Source organism: Urocitellus parryii, chromosome 8 (genome assembly GCF_045843805.1).
Source record: "Urocitellus parryii isolate mUroPar1 chromosome 8, mUroPar1.hap1, whole genome shotgun sequence".
In the NCBI taxonomy this organism is placed as follows: domain Eukaryota; kingdom Metazoa; phylum Chordata; class Mammalia; order Rodentia; family Sciuridae; genus Urocitellus; species Urocitellus parryii.
The window spans coordinates 113214128-113218499 of NC_135538.1; the positions used below are offsets into that span (position 1 = coordinate 113214128).

Here is a 4372-nt window from a genome sequence, read left to right on the forward strand (position 1 = left end):
CCTCAGAAACCCAGGGAACAATACCAAAAGATCTAACACTCATGTCATCAGAGTCCCATAAGACAGGGAGAAAGAAAAAATGAATATTTGGTGTAGGCAAACCAACCAACCAAACAAACAAAAAACCTGATAAAATAATGGTTGAAAACATCCCCAAAATAGCAAAAGACATAAATGTATAGACTCAAGAAGCTCACCAATCCCCAAATGGCAAACACAAAGAAACCTACCCCCAATGCATCAAAATCAAACTGCTGAAAATTAAAGGGAAAAAAATTCTCAGAAATAGCCAGTGAAAAGCTATGCATCACAGATAGAAAGAACAGTTGGAGGAACTGTGGATTTCACATCAGGCCCAAAAGATAGTGGAACAAAAATTTAAAGTCATGAAAGAAAAGAACAGTGAATCTGGAATTCTATATCCAGGGGAAATATCCTTCAGAAATGAGAGAAAAACTAAAGACATCCTCAGAGGAAGGAAAACTAGGAGAATTCATCATTTGCACACATTTTGTGAAATAAAGACTAAAGAAAGTTATCCAGGCTGAAAAGCAACAATAACAGAGAAAACTAGAAATGTCACAAATGAACGAAAAGTGAACAAACAGTAAATACATATATATGTATATGTGTGTGTGTGTATCCCTAAGTATAGATATAATGAATTTTTTTTCTTTTAAGTTCTTAAAAACACACATGAGAGTTGAAAGCAAAACATTGTTCAAGGGGGTTTTCAGTAATATACAAATATAATATACAAGACAACCATAACTTAGATGGGGAAAGGCAAATGCACCAGTGGTCAGGTTGCTACATTCCACTGAAAGTGAAAATTATTAATTCCAAATGCAATATGGAAAGTTAAGTATGTACATTATAATTTCCAGAACAATCTCTCAAAAACTATTCCGGAGGGGATGAGATTGTGGCTCAGTGGTAGAGTGCTCGCCTAGCATGTGGGAGTCGCTGGGTTCGAGCCTCAGCACCACATAAATACAAATTAATAAAAATAGAGGTATTGGTTCCAACTACAACTAAAAACACTATCCAGGAGCCAGGCATTGTGGCACTGTAATGCTGGTTACTGAAGAGGCTAAGGCAGGACGATAGCAAATTCAAGGCCAGCCTGGGCAACTTAACTAGGTCCTGTCTCAAATTGTTTAAAAAGCAGGGAGGTGGGGCTGGGGATGCACCTGAGTCTTAGCGCACTGGCCCTGGGTTGCATCCTCAGTACTGCAAAAAAAAAAAAAAAAAACAAATAAAGCAAAAACAATTTGGGGAATGGCAGAGTTAGGATCTCTGAAAATATAATCCTCCAATGCAAATACTAGCAAAGCTATCAAAACAGAGGAGAGGATTCTGGGAAGATAGCCCAGTAGAAGCTCCCCACCTGGACAACGATTGAACTGCCAGGATCTTACTGATGGAACTATTATGGGAGTCTGGAGTCCACCCAGGGCTTGCAACAACTAGGGGTAGGCCCTTTAGCACATTAGCAACTACCCATCCCCCGCCACTCAGCCAAGTGGCAGACAGCTGTGCACATGTTCCTATGCAGCTTGCAAACAGCTTGCAGGACCCAGGGTAGCCCTAAAGGACCCATCCCCCACATATAGAGCATCTGTACTCTGATCATTGTGAGATCAATGTTCTCTTCTCTGTCAAAAGTTAAACCTTTAGTGCTCGCTTCGGCAGCACATATACTAAAATTGGACCCATACAGAGAAGATTATCATGGCCCCTGCGCAAGGATGACATGCAAATTCGTGAAGCATTCCATATTTTTATGCCAAATGTTTTCTCTGATATAAGGAAGCTGATACATAGTGGGATAGGGAGAGGGAGTATGGGAGGAATAGACGAACTCTAGATAGGGCAGAGGGGTTGGAGGGGAAGGGAGGGGCATAAGTTTAGAAATGATGGTGGAATGTGATGGTCATTATTATCCAAAGTACAGATATGAAGACACAAATTGGTGTGAATATACTTTGTATACAACCAGAGATATGAAAAATCGTGCTCTATATGTATAATAAGAATTCTAATACATTCTGCTGTCATATTTGAATACAAAAATTTTTTTTAAATATGGTAAATACACTCAAGGAATACTATACAGTTTTGAAAAATAAGAAAACTATGCTGTATGTGACAACACAAATGAACCTTCAGGACATTACGCTAAATGAAATAAGTCAGTCACAGAAAGAAAAATATTGTATAATTTCTCTTACATGAGATATGTAAAAAAGTGAAGTTCACTGATTCAAAGACTGGAATGGTGAACAGGGCAGGGGAGAGAGGGCAAGAGGGAGTCACTAATGAATGGACATGAAGTTTCAGTCCAGCAAGATGAATTGGCTCTTAAGATTTGCTGTATAACACTTAAAGCTGTTGAGGGTAGGTCTCAGGTTCATATTCTTACAGAATAAAATGTAAAATAAAGTAACATTTTTTTTAAAGTTAAACCTTTAGTTTTTTGAGTTTCCTAATATGTAACAAAAATGTGTTTGCTGTCATCTAAAACCTAAATTTCATAGTGTGCAAGAAAGTGGAGCTATTTTTAAGTTATAAAACAAAGTGGTCGCCATTTTGAGCCCCCCAACATTATCTCCCCTGGTCCTCAGCCTTCCCCTCATAATGCCTACAGAGTAGTAGTTGATCCAGAGGTAACTACAGCTCTCCCCCATGCCCTCCCCTATTTTAAATTAGTCAATTATGCAGATTGTAACCCCAAACTCCTACTTTCAAAGCAAGGGGCAGTGCCATGTTAGGGATAAAAACCTGGACAGATTTCCCACCAGTGTGCTTGCTTGCCAGATTTTTTTAGTAACACACTCTTCTGCAGCAGTTTGCCTTGATAAATGGCTTTTGAGAACAGGATTTCTTGAAGCACCTTGATATTTCCAACATCACTGATGCCTGCTTCTGATAACAAAGGGATAGACAAGGAGGGGAGCAGCCATTGTTTGTTCTAAGACTCTTCCGCTCAGCCTGAAGTGACCTCCAGGGGACTTAAAAGGCTAGTGCCTTTTTTATTTTCCCATTTTTGCCTAGTGTGGGAACCAAACATTAAAGGCTAGGGAATTCTATCTGGGTGCGGTGGCACATGCCTGTCATACCAGCAGCTCAGGAGGTTGAGGGAGGAGGATCACGAGTTCAAAGTCAGCCTCAGCAACTTAGCAAGGCACTTAGCAACTCAGCAAGACCCTGTCTCTAACAAAATATAAAAAAAGGACTGGGGGTCTAGCTCAGTGGTTAAGCACCCCCAGCTACTTAAAAAGACTACAGAATTCTAGAGGAGTGGTAGTAAAAGCCTATAATCCTCAACTATTGCAGAGGCTGAGGCAGGAGGATCACAAGTTCAAGGCCAGTTGTGCAACTGTAGACCCTGTCTCAAAATAAAATAAAAAAGGTTGGAGATGTACCTCAGTGGTAGAACTCTTGCCTGGCATGTATGAGTCCCTCAGTTTGATTCATCGTACCAAAATTAATAAAAATAAAGACTAAGAAATTAAAAACAAACAATTGCTTACATAGAAAAAATTTAAACGTAACCAAGCATGCCCAGGGAAAGGTTCAGAAAAAAACTGATCACACCACAGGATGATTATTAGCACAGAGAGAGCCTACAATAGAACAAATAAGGACAGTTGCCAAGTGACCGCAGACCCTGGGGTAGAAGGAGGATCTGCTTTCCAGAGTTCAAATGTCAAATTTTCAACAAAAATTCAAACAAAGGAACAGGAAAATATTCAAAGGGAAAAAAAATCAATACAAATCGTCCCTGAAAAAGATCTGATAACCAATGTTCTAGATAAAGACTTTAAACAACTGCCTTACAGATAGTAAAAAAAAACTAAAGAAAGATGCCGACAATATCAAGAAGATGATGTATGAATGAAATGGAAATATCAATAATGAGATAGAGAATCTTAAAAAAAAAAGAAAGAAATTCTGGAGCTAAAAATACAGTGACTGAAATGAAAATTTTACTAGAGGGGTTCAGGCACAGATTTAAACAGGCAGAAAGAAGAATCAATGAACTTGAAGATAGGACCATGGACATTATTGAGTCCTAGGAACAAAAAAGAAAAAGACTGAAGGAAAGTGAATAGAGCCCAAGAGATCATGGGACACCATTAAGCAGAGCAATATGCACCTGCAGGAGTGCCAGGAGGGTGAGGGAATATTAAAAGGAACAGTGGCTGGAAACTTCCCTAATTTGATGAATAGAAACATCCAAGAAACTTAAGAAAACCCCAAGTAACATGAACTCAAAAAGATGCATGCTGAGACACATTACAGTCAAACTTTAAAAAGACAAAAGGAGAATATCTTTGAGACAAGGTGGGGTGGGTCTCACTACCTA

General features: G+C 39.1%; 1 non-coding gene across 1 annotated transcript; it reads left to right on the top strand.

The window, feature by feature from the left end:
- The first annotated feature begins 1679 nt into the window (after positions 1-1679).
- Positions 1680-1786, top strand: LOC144256759 (U6 spliceosomal RNA). The gene has a single exon (XR_013344244.1). It is a non-coding gene; the product is annotated as a U6 spliceosomal RNA (small nuclear RNA).
- Positions 1787-4372: the final 2586 nt, after the last annotated feature.